The sequence below is a fragment of the Arvicola amphibius genome, chromosome 15 (genome assembly GCF_903992535.2).
Source record: "Arvicola amphibius chromosome 15, mArvAmp1.2, whole genome shotgun sequence".
NCBI lineage: Eukaryota > Metazoa > Chordata > Mammalia > Rodentia > Cricetidae > Arvicola > Arvicola amphibius.
This window is the reverse complement of record NC_052061.1, coordinates 3,944,105-3,960,981: the sequence shown is the minus strand read 5'-3', so window position 1 is coordinate 3,960,981 and position 16,877 is coordinate 3,944,105. Positions and strand designations below refer to the sequence as shown.

Genomic DNA, 16,877 nt, shown 5'->3' with positions numbered 1-16,877 from the left:
ACATTATTTGGAGGTGGTAGGAAGTAGGATGTGGGCCTAACTAAAGGAAGATTTACTGGGGTTAAGGCTCCGAAGGCTGCGTCTAGCTCTAGCTAACCCCTCTCTGTCCCTCCCTGGCCAGCTGCCAGGTGAACAGCGTTGCCCCATTCACACATTCACTGCCACCATGGTCAGTTTTTCGCTGATCCCAAGCAACAGAGGCAGGGTAGAAAACCAGGGAGGATTAGAACCATGTGGGGGAGGAAAGCACCCCTCATGCTGGAGGCTGATTGAAGCCTCTCATGTGGAAAAGTAAGAATTCCAGAACAGGGTTCAGAGACTTGGCTCAGTGTTCAAAAGCCTTCTTGCTCTGGCAGAGGGTTTAGTTCCCAGACCCCACATGGTGGCTTCCAACCATCCTGAACTCTAGTTCCAGGAGATCCGATGTCCTCTTCTGACCCCTGTGGGTTCCAGGCACAAATGTGGTGCTAATATATGCATGCAGGCAAAATACTCATATCTGTAAAATAAATTTTAAAGATTTCCAGCACAGCTAATATTTATTGCGAAGGCGGCTATCTAGACATTCCTTTTCTATGTAAATATTTTATGTTAAAATAGCAACTAAACATGCCTATAATCTTAAATTGTGGCCTTACTCCTTTGCCAGATGTTGATGAGGAGAGGCAGGCCAGCCAGCTTAGAGGCTGAGACCTCAGATTCTTGTCCTTGGCTGGAAGCTGGTAAATGGCCTTGTCAGAGGACAGAAATTCCAAAAGTATTCAGGACTCCGGTTCCCGCTCCGGTTTCTTGTTATCTTTCTGCCTGCTCTTTCACAGCCGCCTGGAAGCTACTCAGGAGGAAGCATCAGGAATCTCTATCCACATCCCTGGGCTGGAGAGGCACGGGGACAGGTATGGGTGAACCAGACTGAGCTGTTCGGCTCCTCAGTTTCTGTGCAAGTCCCCAACTCAGTAGGTGGACGGCACCCTCTCTCTGGGACCTGCTGCTGCTGCTCGGGAGCTCTCACTTTCTCTTGAGCTTGTGCCTGTGAGCCTATAACAAACTGCTTTCTGAAAGCTTATTCCTCCTGTAAGCCGTGAAATCTATTCTTCCAGTTCACAGCGTGAGAGCCTAAAGCCACTGATTCAGTGAGGGTCTTTGTGCTGTGTGCTTCTAGAACCCCGACTCCCAAGTTAGGCCCACATGTGGCTGGGAAGCCTCTGTCACACTCATAGACCTCGGTTTTCCCAGTTTAAATCCCTTTTAGTTTTTATAACAACTCCACAGATGGGTGGGCGGTGGAGGCACACACCTTAATCCCAGCTCTCTGGAGGCAGACGCAGAGGCTGGTGGATCTCTGAGTATGAGGTCAGCCTGGTCTACAAAACGGGTTCTAAGACAGTCAAAGCTACACGGAGAAACCCTGTCTTGAAAAACAAAATGCAAACAAACAAGAAGAAGGAAAACCAAACAAAGGAAACCAAAAAAACCACCCCCACAGGTATAATATTTCAGGAGCTAGCAAAAACAGGGTATGTGGGAATGTGTGTACTTTCTTGCCTTCTCTGCCTCCTCCTCCTCTTTGGTGTGGTGTATGTGTATGTTTGCTTGCATGTGTGTGTGTGGTGGGGGGAATGGGGAGACAGAGGAAAATGTTGGCTATCTTTTTCTATTGCTCTCCACCTGAATCTCTGAGGCAGGGTTTCTCACTGAATCTGAAGCTAGACTGGCTGGCTAGGAAACTCAGGGGACCCACCTGTCTCTGCCCTCCCAGCATTAGGTTACAGGTGAGCCACTATGCCACTGGGCCTGTCTTCCACACGGGTGTTGGGGATTTGAACTCAAGTCCTCACGTTTTGCACAGCAGATATGTTACCTTTTAAGGTATTTCCCTAGCTCTTCCTGAATGCCTTTCTTTTTACAATAATCTCCAACTGTGCTTCATACTGGCGTATTCTGAAATTCTTTTCTGTGTTGCAGTCAGAGATATAGTTTTATCTCAGCTGAGGTCTCTAAAATACTAGGTGAATTCCTTAGACCACGGCAGGTGGAGACATTGAGCTATACTTCTGTCCCCACTGCTGCAGTGGGTTCAAGAGACTGCACTGACACCCAGAAACCATGAGCCAAAATAAATCCTTCTGCTGCAAGTCGTTTTTCTCAGTGATTTTGTCATAGCAACAGAACACGGGTCAGTACACGCTTCATACTCTGTTACACAACTTTCTGTGTTTCTGGTCTGTTTCCCCCTGAAGGCCGTGGAGGTAGGGACAGAGCTCATGCCTACCAATGTTCACCGTACTTTCAGAATCTGGTAGAGACCATCGTGTCTCTGAAAGTATTTTCCTTCTTACTTACCTTATCGGGCCACCAGAAGCTCAATGATGTCCTCACCGCAGATTGCACTGTGAGCAGAACTGGGTCAGGCGATGCTTTTTCTTACAGCTACTGTGAGCCTTCTATCCATAGGCTTTCACTGGATCGCTAAGCCAGAAAGTAGGATAACTTGTGGACTTGGAACCAGGTACCGTGTGGTCTGAAAGTCATCTCTTGTGCCATAGGAAATAGCTGAGAGCCCTGGATATGTTTGGTCCAGACCCCGATCATTCTAACCTCTTTCCTTTCATGAGAAGCCTATCTTAAATGTCACAATAAAGCTGGGTGCAGTGGTGCAGGCCTTTAATCCTGTCACTTAAGAGGTAGAAGCAGTTGGATCTTTGTGAGTTTGAGGCTAGCCTCGTCTACAAAGCACCCAGGCCACCCTAGGGCTACATAGTAAGACACTTTATTTTCATGGAGTGACGACGTTAGGGAATAAGGAAGGGAGGCGGGAGGGAGGAGGGAGGGAGGGAGAGGAGGGAGGGAGGGAGGGAGGAAGGAGGGAGGGAGAGGGAAGAAGACGAAGAGAAGAAGAAGAAGAAGAAGAGAAGAAGGAGGAGGAGGAGGAGAAAAAGAAGAGAGGAGGGGAAAAGAAGACCAGCCAGACAAGCTACGAAAATACAAGCCCCTCCTCCTCTTCCTCTTCTTCTTCCTCCTCCTCCTCCTCCTCCTCCTCCTCCTCCTTCTTTCCGAGACAGTGTTTCTCTGTGTAACAGTCCTTTTTGTCCTGAAGCTCTTAGACCAGGCTGATCTAGAACTCACTGAGATCTGCCTATCTCCAAGTGCTGGAATTAAAGGTATGCACCACCACTGCCTAGAAGACCCTTTCAAAAAAAAAAAAAGCATTGTTTGTCATAGCCAAAACCTGGAAACAACCTAAATGTTCCTCCACCGAAGAATGGATAAGGAAAATGTGGTACATTTACACAATGGAGTACTACACAGTGGAAAAAAATTTGACATCTTGAAATTTGTGGGCAAATGGATGGATCTGGAAAACATCATATTGAGTAAGGTAATCCAGACCCAGAAAGACAAATATCATATGTATGCACTCATAAGTGGCTTTTAGACATAAAGCAAGGAAAAACCAGCCTACAAATCACAATCCCAGAGAACCTAGACAACAATGAGGATCCTAAGAGAGACATACATGAATCTAATCTACATGGGAAGTAGAAAAAGACAAGATCTCCTGAGGAAATTGGGAGCATGGGGACCATGGGAGAGGGTAGAAGGGGAGGGGAGAGAAAGGGAAGGGAGTGGAGAAAAATATATAGTTCAATAAAAACAAACAAACAAAAGTCAGCTGGGTGGTGGTGGCACTCTAATCCCAGCACTCGGGAGGCAGAGGCAGGCGGATCTCTGTGAGTTCGAGACCAGCCTGGTCTACAAGAGCTAGTTCCAGGACAGGCTCCAAAGCTACAGAGAAACCCTGTCTCGAAAAAACAAACAAACAAACAAACAAAACACACACACAAAACAAAACAAAACAAAACAAAACCCAAAGCATCACTGTACACCAAGGGTGAAGGTACACTCCTGTAATTCCAGTTACTCTGGATGTTGAGGCAGGAGGACTGAAAATTCAAGGCCTGCCTGGGTTACGTGGTGAGTTTAAGTCCAGCCTGGACAGTCTCATGAGACCCTATTTGAACTTTAACCTTTCATCAGTGAAACTTAAGCACATATTGATTTGCTGATGATAATGGCCCTATGACCAGAAGAAATGAGTCAGCAAGGAATTCCCCATCAGAGTTTGCTTCATGAGAGACATTTCCTGGGGAGATACACCTACACCCCCAATTTCAGCTCCTTCCAGAGGGGTCTAAACCTGGTGACTCAATGAGTTTTTATTGGGGTTACTAACAGGAAAATGGGTGAGAGGTTCTTATTACAGGAACAGGAACAGCTGCAGAGCCCACCTGACACAGGTGAGGACTCAAGAGCTGAGACACCGCTGCCTGGAGCGGCACTGGTCAGTAGCCTCTTCCAGCCTTGTTCTGCTTCTGGCACAAGGGGGAGGGGTCCTCTGAATCCTGAAAGCTTCATCTTTCAGGATGTTGAAGTTTGTTTACTTCCCACGAACCTCATCCTCCCTGCCGGAGAGAACTGGCCCAGCACAGAATTTCTTCAAACTAAGAATGCACAGTTCATTTTAAAGGGCTTTTATTCTTTTATTAGTGCAACGTGTAAGCGCACACCGATTTGCTGATACGGCAGCGGTCACAGTTATAAAAAGAGAAGCCTAGGTGACAGCTTCCTTTTCTGTCCTCTCCCTAGTTTGTTTCCTGTGTCTGAGGGTTTTGCTTGTGTGTGTGTCTGTGTGCCACATGTATGCTGCGCTTGCAGAACCCAGAGTAGGGAGGGTATCGGATCCCCTGGAGCTGGAGGTCTAGATGGGAGTGAGCTGCCATGTGGGTTCTGGGAACCAAATTTAGGGCATCTGTAAGAGCAGCCAGTGCTTTTAACCGTGGAGCATCTCTCCAGCCCTGTGTCCGAGTGGAGACTAAGGACACAATATTTCATTTTATGGAATACAGCTTAAGGAATATTTGTGGTGTGAGGCACTTACCTTGCCCCTTAGGCAGCTCCTGTGCTGGGAAAAGAAAGATCTCAGTGTTGTCCAGGGGAGCATAGGCACAAAAGTAATAGCAACCCAGCAAGACAATTTGTTTTTGCAAAAAAAGGTGTACCAGAACCTAAACTGGCCTAGTGAAAACACTCTCAGCCTGAATGGCCTCTGCCCTTTATTGCTGGCGTAGGTGGTGACTGTCTCATCCCATTGGTCTCTGTAAGAATTAAGTTTGCAGGAAGAAATAAAGAACAAGAACCTACCCAACCATACAGCTAGAGCAGGTTTTGTTTAACATGAGAGGTGGTGTGTCAGGACCAGGCTGCAGCATGATCAGAGCTGAAGCACAGGTTACATACAGGTTTATAGGTGTTTTTTGTTTTGTTTTGTTTTGTGGCTAAGGAAAGAGAAAGGAGAGGGTTTCCTTGGGGGCAGAATGGGGGGAGTTGGCTGTTTTCTTTACATAAGAGTTGCAGGGTTTGTGGTCTCTTTGTATCACTGTACGTGTGTGTGTGTGCGTGTGTGTGTGCATCTATGTATGTGTGTGTATGTGTGTGCATCTGTGTGTGTGTGTGTGTGTAGTGGGACAGCTGCTTTTCTTCTGCAGTCCCCAAATAGCTGCTTCCTGGGGCTGTGAGCTCAGTTAGGGCCTTAGCTTTCGTGGGATGGGATGGGGGTGGGGTGAGGATGTTGTTCCTTTAATATCAACTGCATAATCTAATGTGATTGGCTTTTGGCACAAAGGAGAAAGGGGGAGGGGGAAGATCAGGAAATTTGGGCCCTTGTCTGGCTGACTGCCTTGGAGTGGGTGAGGGGAATGTTTTTTCACACCTGTAAGCCATATTACCTAGAATTCCATTCCACATTCCGTTTCATTTAAAACAGACTTGTCTCTAGTGATAAGCATCTGTTTGGCAAGATTATTATTATTGTTGTTGTTGTTGTTTTGAGACAAGGTTTCTCTGTGCGACAGTCCTGGCTATCCTGGAACTCATTTGTAGACCAGACTGGCCTCAAATTTACAGATATCCACCTGCCTCTGCTTTCCGAGTACTGGGATTAAGGTGTGTTCCACCACTGCCCAGCTGCAAAGTTCTTTGTTTAACTAACTGTGGTAGATCACCGGCTGTTTAACTACCCTTCACACTTGTAGAAATCAGCCACTCCGTGCCTCCCCCTCACCTGCTCGAGTTAAGTCTCCAGTGCTAACGCCTCCTTCAAGCCACAAGATCTATTTATGCCTTTCCAGAACCTGGTTCCCTGTTACAGAGACTAAGCCAGACTAAATCACGTGGGACTTCCACTAACTCTCTAAAACTATAAAAGCAGAAAATCCCCTTTGCTCAGGGGATTAGCGGATCTTAAGACTTTTCTTTCAGGACCCCATCACACTGTGTGTAGTGACCTCCCTCCCGCTGGCTCTCCCACTTCGAGCTCCTTCTCTTTATTAAGCTCCTCTGGTATGGTGTTTATGCTAATGTTCTTAAAGGCGTTCTATGCTCCCAGGCCTGCTCGCCAGCCTTCTCTGGTCACAAGACTCTGTCCTACTGTAGTTGGCTCTGAAGGTAATGTCCCGGTAATGTGGCGGCAACTCTCTACACACTGACCTCCTGCTCCCATTTGGTGTGTAACAAACTCATCCCATGTTAGGAGGAAGAAACTGTTAGCAGTCAGAGTGGTGGTGGTTGGGTCAGGAGAGGGGCTGACACAAAATGACCTTTCAGGAATGAGCCTTATTAGGAGAGAGGGCATCAGGACCGTGGGAATCGGGATTGAACTTTAAGGCAGGAGAGCATTACAAAGGGACAGTGTATCCTACCAGAGACAGCGCGGTGGGACTTTAAAGGAGTGAGAGGCTTCTCTTTGAAGGAGTCAGCCACGCTAAGCTAAATATGAACAAATCACCCAAAGGAAGTTCTTTACTTTCAACCATTATCACCTGCCAGAGTAGGACTCAGCTGTCGATAAATTTAAATGGAGACCTGAGTCTCAGTAGTTTACCCTGAAGTAAAATACCTGGCTGCAGGAAGAACCATAAGCTGAGATCACCTGAGCACCACCCAAAAACAGACCATCCAAAGGAAATGCCTACCATTCCAACCACTGTAGATAGGACCACCTGCCAGAACATACTCACCAGGACACCCCTAGACAAATGCCAGCCAATCAGGGGTCCTAAACCTCAGAAACCCCTCATCCCCACCTTTACTACTATAAATAAAATCCTATTCTAATCGAGCTCGGGGCTCTCCGTTTATTCCAATACATTGGACACGGAGAGACAGAGTTTGCAAACTTGCATAAAATAAAGGCTCTTCGCTTTTACATACAGGACTCCTTGTTTGCTTTTGTGGGGACTTCACGGATTTGGGAATAACACTTTAAAACTTGGAGAGGGCCAGGCAGTGGTGGCGCACGCCTTTAACCCCAGCAGAGGCAGGCGGATCTCTGTGAATTCGAAGCCAGCCTGGTCTACAGAACTAGTTCAGGACAAAAAAATAATTAAAACAAACACGTTGGAGAGGAACATAACTAAGAGTACTAGTTGAGGGAGGGAGGGAGGGAGACAGACAGACAAAGAGAGAGAGAGAGAGAGAGAGAGAGAGAGAGAGAGAGAGAGAGAGAGAGAGAGAGAGAGAGAGAGAGAGAGAGAGAGCTGCTATGGACAGGATGATAATGGGAGCCCTTGAGGAGGAGCCTTCAGAGAAAAGGAAAACATATGACTATTTTTGTTGTTGTTTTGGTTTTGGTTTTTCGAGACAGGGTTTCTCTACAGCTTTTAGAGCCTGTCCTGGAACTAGCTCTTGTAGACCAGGCTGGTCTCAAACTCACAGAGATCCGCCTGCCTCTGCCTCCCGAGTGCTGGGATTAAAGGCGTGCGCCACCACCACCCGGCTCAACATCTGACTTTTAAATCCTTCTATGGGGTGGTGAGCAGATCCCCGCCATGGGATTTAGTTAGGATCTCCTGATGTGAAGAGGAACATGGAGGAGCCAGGTAAGAGGTAGAACCATAGTTAGGGCTGTAAAGCCACAGCACAGTGTGGCTTCTTAACGCTTATTAAGAAAAAGGGAGGGAAGGAGGAGGGGGATTAAGAAGGAGGAAAAGGAGGAGAAGAGAGGAGAGGAGAGGAGAGGAGAGGAGAGGAGAGGAGAGGAGAGGAGAGGAGAGGAGAGGAAGCTGTAGGGAGTCATGACCTGGCTACCTCAGGCTGTGAAATCTGGCTACTTGGCGTGACCAGCATTTGAAAGGGACGGTTCCTCTATCTAACAGAAATTACAAGTTTCACCAAGTTCTTTTCAGAGAACCAGACATTCTTGTTTTTCCAGTCCCGTAGAAATACAGGGACAGGCCAGAATGGGGACACCAGCTTGTGATCTCAGCATTTGGGAGGAGGCGGCAGAAGGGTTATCTTGGGCTACCCTGTGAGTTTAAGGCCAGCCTGGGCTACAGGAGACCCTGTCATGGGCTGGGGAGAGGAGACTATGGCTGACAGTAGCCAGGGTTTAGGATCGTGTGAACTTGGGCTGGAGGGCTTTTCTAGCACCCTGGCACTCTGGTTGACGTGGGCATTGACAATTCTACTGAAAGTATTACTTAGTGTGTAACACCTGCCCCCCCCCCCCCACAGCTTTTTCTTTTTGTAGTGCTTTGGGTTGGACTGAGACCTCACACATGGTTGGCCAGCACCCCACTACTGAACTACACTGCTATGCTCAATCATGGTTTTTCTTCATGGTCTCGCTGTCCAGGCTGGTTTTGAGCTAACTCAGCCTCCTAGCGTAGCCGGGACTATGGGTGTATACCATCACACCAGGTTACTCCTGAGTATAGGGTGTATACCATCACACTCCTGAGTATAGATTAGGAGGTCGGTGACAGAGGCAGGCCAGTATGAACCTTGGAATTTGGTGGTTCTGGCCCTTTCCTCTGCAGGGACAGTTTGCCTAGAGTGGTCTCTCTCTCTTTCTCTCTGAATATTTGAAATAGCAACTCTAATTAGTTCAATGTTAGAGCAGCAACTAAGAATGCACGACACCCTGGCTTGGCTCCTCAGCACCAGAACACAGAGAACCATACATGTGTACCCATGTAGTGTATCATAGGGGCTGAAGAGATGGCTTGGCGCTTGCCGCTGTGGCAGAGGACAGAAACTCTGCCTCTCAGTCCCCATGTTAGTCGTGACACAACCTTTTGTAACCCTAGCCCTAGGGGATCTGATGCCCTCTTCTGGCCTCCAAGGGCACCTTGCCATCTTGTGCGCATATCCACGTCCACACTCACTCAATTAAAAATAAACCTTAAAGAAGTATTCCAATGAACAGGATTTCTAAGTGAATGAGGATAGAAATGCACGCTGCTGGCTGTAGTGGGTGGAGAGGGCTGGCTCCGCTCTCTGCACCAAACACCACCCTATCCCCCAGGGGGTGGGTCTTAAGGAACCTTTTAAACCTTCCTTAAACTTGTCTTCAGGTTTCTTTGGCGGCTTGTAGCATCTGTAGGCAGAGGCTGCCATCTGGTGGTCACGTTTTAGGTTGCACCCTACAGTACTCGCTTTCTCAGCAGGGACGTCAGGCAATGATGTAGTCCAGGTTAATCTCCAACACTGTATGTCTTGTTAATTGTGGTGATAGTTGTATAAATTTGTGAATAAGCTAAAAGTTTAAATTGTACATCATCATATCATCATCATCATCATCATTGTTATTATTTTGGTTTTTGAGACAGGGTTTCTCTGTGTAGCTCTGACTGTCCTAGAACTCACTCTGTAGGCCACACTGGCCTGGAACTCAGAGATCTGCCTGCCTCTGCCTCACCAGGAGGGCCAGGATTAAGGCGTGTGCCACCATGCCTGGTGGATTCATCTATTTTTATGACTACACCTTCAGTGCAAAGATCTCGCAACCACTTCTTCCTTCTTTGAAGTATTTCTGACTTCCCAGCTTGGTCCAGAAGGAAGCGCTCTGCAGCGCAGCGGTTTTCCCTGCAGGAATCTTAGCAAAGTTCCCGGCAGCTTTTCTGTTTTCGGACCAGAGCATTAACTCCTGGACCACAGTGACTGGTCTTCGTTGCGTTCATATTTGGGGGGCTAGGAAATAACTGATGATATGAGAAAGGCATTTAAAACTCAGTAAAAAGTCATCACAATTAAAATCCGGAATAAGGGCAGGAGAGACGGCTCAGTGGCGCGGAGCCGGTGTTGCTTTGCGGAAGACCTGGGTTTGGTTCTCAGCACCTGCACTGGGCAGCTTATAGTTACTTGTAACTCCAGGCCTTGGGGACCCAATACCCCTTCTGGCCTCTGAGGCTTCCAGCTTGGTCTACATAGCGAGTTCCAGATCAGTCAGGGCTACACAGTGAGATCCACCCATATGTAACTTATATGAATTTAAAACAAACAAAACAAACAAACAAACAAGCCAAAATCCAACCAGGAACAAGGATTCAGCGCAGGCAGGGAAGGGCAGCAAGGACTGGCACAGAACAAATGCTTGCACTTTAGAAATCCAGGTACTAGGGGAGACTTTGCGCATGATGAAAAAAGGAGGGGCGAAAAATGATGACCTCATCGGACCCTTCCTGCGGCGAGGGCCTATTAGGGGTCTGTGGATGCACATGAAAGATTTTTTTTTTTTTTTTTTTTTTTTTTGGTTTTTCGAGACAGGGTTTCCCTGTAGTTTCTAGAGCCTGTCCTGGAACTAGCTCTTGTAGACCAGGCTGGCCTCGAACTCAGAGATCCCCCTGCTTCTGCCTCCCGAGTGCTGGGATTAAAGGCGTGCGCCACCACCGCCCGGCTCCCACATGAAAGATTCTAAAGAGTAGAAATGTGAAAGGTCAAAGGAAGAGGGAGATGGTCCAGAACACCGCTGTGAGAAGGAGAAAAAAACTAGCCAGGCCGGGCCGTGGTGGTGGCGCACGCCTTTAATTCCAGCACTCACGAGGCAGAGGCAGGCGGATCTCTGTGAGTTCGAGGCCAGCCTGGTCTACAAGAGCTAGTTCCAGGACAGGCTCTAAAAAAGCTGCAGAGAAACCCTGTCTCGAAAAACCAAAATAAACAGAAATAACAACAAAAAAAACTAGCCAGAACATGGGCCAGTGGCTTAAAGGGACAGAGTTTGGGACTAACAGAAGAGGCGTTTGCTGTCTGTCACTCGTCAGCGGAGACGGAAGGGGCTCTGTGACGCTGACAGACCCAGCTCGACACAGATGGTGAGCGGCGCCACTCGATGAAAGGATGGGGAGATGTAAACTCCACACAGCTTTTACTGCCCAGCTGTCTCCCTGACAGGAGCCGAATTCTCCACTTCCCGTTTCAGGTGACCTAGGTTACCTCCGTCTTACAAGTCGACAGGCAGCAAGAACGGGTTGGGAATATAACGAACTCACGACGTTGAGTTTTGATTTCTCAAAGAATGAGTCCCCGTGCTCATGTTGTTATGTTAATGTTTTCCTGCACTGGACTTTAACTTTGTGTGTTCGGTGTTTTTATATGGGGACAGGAAAGCATTGGTTAAATAGCTCCGTGGCAGTGCTCCATTCATGAACTCAGCTCCACTAATGCACCGATGCATAAACATATTCAGAGCCTGGTTTAGGTATCGGCAATAGAATAATTTGGCGTAATCTTTGTCTTAAAGGAGCTCATGGCTTTATAGGAAAGAAAGAAGATATTTAGATATCTATACAGCAATCGATGACTTCCCATAGGCGCGTGGACTTTTTAAGGTTTAGTGGAGAGGCTTTTCTGATTTTCTTTTCATTCAAGACAAGATTCTTTGTGTAGCTTTGGCTGTCGTGGAACTTGCTCTGTAGATCACGCTGGCCTTGAACTCACAGAGATTCACCTGCCTTTGTCTCCTGAGCGCTGGGACCGAAGGTGCCTGCCACCATTGCCTGGCTCTTCTGATTTTCTTATATGGCTGTGAAGAGACATCCTGGCAACTACAAATGCTTATAAAGGAAGAAAGTACATGGGGGCTGGCTTCCAGTTTCATTGCTTTAGAAAACACCGTCATGTCGGGAAGCATGGCAGACACGGTGCTGGAGGAGGAGCTGAGAGTTCTACGTTTTGATCCGCAGGCAGAAGAGGAGACTGTGTCACTAGGCCTAGCTTGAGCAAATGAGACCTGAAAGCCCACTCCCACAATAATATACTTCTTCCAACAAGGTCACACCTCCTAATAGTGCAGCTCTCTATAGAGGATAAGCATTGAAACACAAGTCTAAGGGGGCTATTTCTATTCAAACCACCACAGTCTCTCTCCCTCCCTCCTTTTCTCCCTCCTTTTCTCCTTCCTTCCCTCCCTCCTTCCCTCCCTCCTTCCTCCTTACATTTGTTAAGAGTGTTTCATGTACCCCAGGTTGGGCCTAAACTCACTCTGTGGTTGAGAATGGCCTTGATTTTCTGGTCCTCCTACCTCTACCTCCTGGGTGCTGAGATAGACACATTACAGGCGTGTACCACTACACCCAGCTTCTGTGACGCTGGAGACAGAACGCAGAGCCTCATGGATGCTGCACAAGTGCTCTGTCCACTAAGCTACAGCCCCAGCTCATGCATCGTGGTCTCTGAAGTAAACGTGTTCAGCCGCAATTGAGTTCAGCTGGGAGACTGGTAGGGTTTCTTCCACGTATCTCAGTGTGTCCCCCTGTATATTAGCACTTTTGTCTCTGTGGTAGGGTCTCATCACTTCAGGAGTGTTTTAGGTACTTTCCTTGTTGCTGAGGCAAAATACCTGCCAGGAGCAACTTAAGCGAGGGGCCTTTGCTTTGTCTCAGGGTAGCAGGGGTGTAGCAATATTTTGTTTATGTTATTTGTTAAAACATAAAAAGAATATCACTACACTGGGCTACTGCCCCATCGTGGCAGGGAGGACTGGCAGTTGGGGTCACTCTGACTGTGTGAGCGTGAAGCATCGGTTATTTACATCTTGGCAAAGCAGGAAGAAGATCTGGAAGAGAACCCTCAAATGCCTGCTCCTAGGGACCCACCTCCACCAACCAAAGGTTTCATAACTTTCTAAGACAATTCCACCATCTGGGGACTGAATGCTCAAACACACGAGCCTGGTGAGAACATTCCACATTCAAACCCTAAAAGGAGTCTAAGGTTCTTTCTTTCTTTTTAGTTTTTTTTTAATATACAAAATCCTTTATTTTTTAAACTTTATTTATTATAGTGTTCTGTCTGCATGTATGCCTGCAGGCCAGATGAGGGCAGCAGATCTCATTATAGATAGTTGTGAGCCACCTTGTGTGTTCTGAGAATTGAACTCAGGACCTCTGGAAGAGCAGTCAGTGCCCTTAATTGCTGAGCCATCTCTCCAATCTTCAGTCTGCCTTCCCCCTTTAAAGACAAGATCTCACACATTGCAGTGTGTCCTGGAACTCACTATGGAACTGAGGCTGGTCTTGAACTCCTGTCTCTACCTCTCAGGTGCTGAGAGTTTAGGCCTGTATTACTTCACCCAGCTTCTCTTTAGATTTTTGAAGTAGTGTCTCACGGTGCAGCCCAAGGTGGTTCTCATCACCAGCTAGTCCAGTTTTCCTTACAGAGAGGTAAACAGCTTTACCAGAGAGCCATTGGGAGTTGGCGGGATTCTTGAAGGAGAGCACCAGAAATGGCATCACTCCTGCTACTTTAGATTGATAGGTAGCGTCACAATGCCAGCCTGGACTCAAGAGGTTAGGAAGCACCCTTCATGGGTGAGCGGTGCGCACTTGTGTGGAGGAGGAACCTGATAATGATCTTGTTCAGAGGAGTGTTCGCCGCAGATGCAGCCAGTTAAGAGCTATAGCTGAAATGTAGCGAGCACTTCCGAGTCAGACGGCAGGCCATATCTGACACACACCATCTCATACGATCTCTCTGTATGAAATCTCCATGCCCAGTTGAGCTCAAGACCAGCTTCAGCTAACTCAGGTGAAGGTTCTGTGGACTCCCCACGCCTCCGTGAGAGCATACACATGGTCACCTAGTCCAGCTGGGGTGATCTTTTACAAGTACGCAAAGCTGAATGCCTCAAGATAGCAGTGACTTTGCTCTGAGGGAAGCCCTATATAACAGTACAACAGTCGTATCAAGTCCAGCATGACTATATATTGAGCTCCTAGTGTGAAAGATAAATAAATCCCTTAGAGTTGGGGGTACGCTCAGTGTTAGGGTGCATGCTTATCGTGTACAAGGCTCTTGTATATAATAATATAATTTAATATAATTATTATATAATTATAACAAAACTATCTATCTATCATCTATCTATCTATCTATCTATCTATCTATCTATCTATCTATCTATCTATCTATCTAATCTATCTATCTATCTATCATCTATCTATCTATCTATCTATCTATCATTTATCTATCATCTATCTATCTATCTATCTATCTATCTTTCTATAGTTTAAGATCTGGGTGTAGCTGTGCACACCTTTAATTTCAACACACAACAGCCATCACCGAAGCTTTTGCTGCAGTCTGCTGATCTGGATGCAGAGCTCTCTGCTCCCTCTCCTGCGTCTTGTCTGCCTGTGTGCTGCCTTGCTACAAAGATAATGGACTACACCTCTGAATTACCGTGTAACTGCCAGGAGGCCATCATGCTAGTAAGCTGAGAGGGAAACTGAGGCACGATGAACTTGTCCAGGCTGTCCTGGTCAGTCGTGGCTGGTGTCATCTTTCAAGTAGGGCTTTTGGTGTGTTACCCGGAAAAAGGGTCGTTTACGTACCAGATCAGCGCCGATCTATGCTGCTGCTGTCAATGAGCACCTGGCAGTGGAAATCCTAAAATTGGTTGGAAATGCTGCCAGGGGCAGCAAGAAGGCTGGGCTAGCCCCCAGACACATCCTGCTGGCTGTTGCCAATGATGAAAAGCTCAACCAGATGCTGAAAGGAGTAACTAATCCCAGTGGGGGTGTCCTGTTTGGAATTCACCCCAAACTACTGGCCAAAAGATGAGGCACCAAAGGCAAATCAGAAATGATCCTCTCCCCACCCACAGAGAAAAAGTGGAAGGAACGAGGTCCGTTAAGAAATGGGGTAAGCAATCCAAGGCCACCAAGCCATGGACATCTAAGATGTCCAAAACAAGTGACAATGATAAAGAAAGAAGAACATCAAATTCCACCCAGGAAGATGGGCGAGCGGATGGCTTCACCATAGGGTGAAAAGGGCCAAGAAATAAACACCCCGACCCTGACTTGACCTCAGGACCAGGACTTGAAATCACACCAATCCCTGAACTTGTTATAGTGGTCAGGTTGCAGAATCCCACTCATCCCCGAGGTCCCTGAGCTCAAAATGCCACCAATCCCTGAGCTTGCTTCAGAATCACACCACCAAAATCCACCAGTCCCAAGACACCATGCAAAGTGCTGCTACCCCCATCCTGAAATCCTATATAAGGTCTGTACCCTGTTCAGTTTGCTGCTTCTCACCAGAGGCACCCTCCTTCTTGGATCCTTCCTTACCAATAAATCTCTTGAGGGAGGTTAGTTGCGATGTGACATTTTCACCTGAGCAGAGCCCAGCTACAACAACTTTCTCTGGAGCAGAGCAGAACCGGAACACTTTTACAGGGGAAAGTTTCCCTACGAGCAGAGTTGTTACACTCCTGCGGACCTGAGCAGAGCTGTAACCCTTCTCCAGAGCAGAGCCAGCAGAACTGTAACAACTGCTGGGGAAACCCTTTCCTGCAGGAGCAGAGTTGTTACACTCCTGGGGACCTGAGCAGAACTGTTAACAACCGCTGGAGAAACCCTCCCCTGCAGGAGCGGAGTTGCTACACTTGCATTGGGGAAACCTTTCCCTGGAGCAGAGCTGTAAGCTGTTATGCTCAGGGTGGCTCTGTGGTATTCCTTGTCTCCCGACTGCCCGGATACCTTTCCATCTGAGCTGCAATGCTTACATTCACCAACCTAACTTCTAAGAGCCTTGGAAGAGGGGCAGAAGCGAAACGACACCCAAAGTGACGTCAGCCACGTTGGTTGCACGAGGGTAGAGGACGTCGTCCGCTGGATCCCAGCCGAAATCATCCACAAAGAAGCCGTAGGTAAAGCCTTGGAAAGGGATGGGGGGGGGGGCGGGGTAAGAGGGAAGAGTTCTTAGAAACTGTAAAGGAACTCCACAAATCTCAACGCCCTTTGAAAGTGGCTGAAGCGGCATTTAATCAATTTGGTGAACTCAGAGCCAAATTTGTCATCCTCTGTTACATCCCCTCATGGGGTACCAGCAAATGTAAAGAGATGGAAGAGGCCATCAAAATCTACCTGTCAGCAACAGAGGACAAGATATTTAATTCCGTTACCTTTACACTTTTCCCGGTGGGAGAAACTGCTTTCCCAAACAAGGCCATCTCAGCCCACTTGGACAACTCGAGCGGGTCCTCTCTGAAGAGCATGTACTTCCTGCTCTCTGACAGTGAGAGTATCTGCCGGCCAAACTGTACACCAAGTAGCTCTCTGGTGGGTATGGAGGAGGATCTGTGTCACAGCACAAGGGCAGGGGTTGAATTTTAAAACGCTTGAGGAATAAAACACTTAAGGAAGGGTGGCATGGCAGGGTGGCAGAGGCACTGGGAACATGCTTGTCCTGCCTGCCTGGAGGAGGGGCCCAGCACATTTTATATTCTCTTTACAAAAACCTCCCCTGCAATTAACCAGGTCTCCCCACCCCCTGAGTTTTCCTTCCATGTGTTTTTCCCCCTTTGCTTTAGAACTCTTAAACAAACCAACATAAAAATAGACCTTGTTTAGATTTATAGCATTGACTTTTACACGCTCCTGCACTCTTGCGCACATGCTAACCCTCTCAAATTTCTCAAGCCTTTGTTTCCTCCTCCTTTTTTCCAAGTGAAAAGGATGTGGCAGTCACTTGGGCGTCCTGGCTGCCTCCCTCAGTGAATAGGCGGGAAAATGGTTGTGCGGTGCTTTCCTCTTCGG

The 16,877-nt window shown here is 47.6% G+C and overlaps 1 pseudogene; it reads left to right on the top strand.

Moving 5' to 3' along the window:
- The first annotated feature begins 14,570 nt into the window (after positions 1 to 14,570).
- Positions 14,571 to 16,454, top strand: LOC119802196 (annotated as a pseudogene).
- The last annotated feature ends 423 nt before the right edge of the window (positions 16,455 to 16,877 follow it).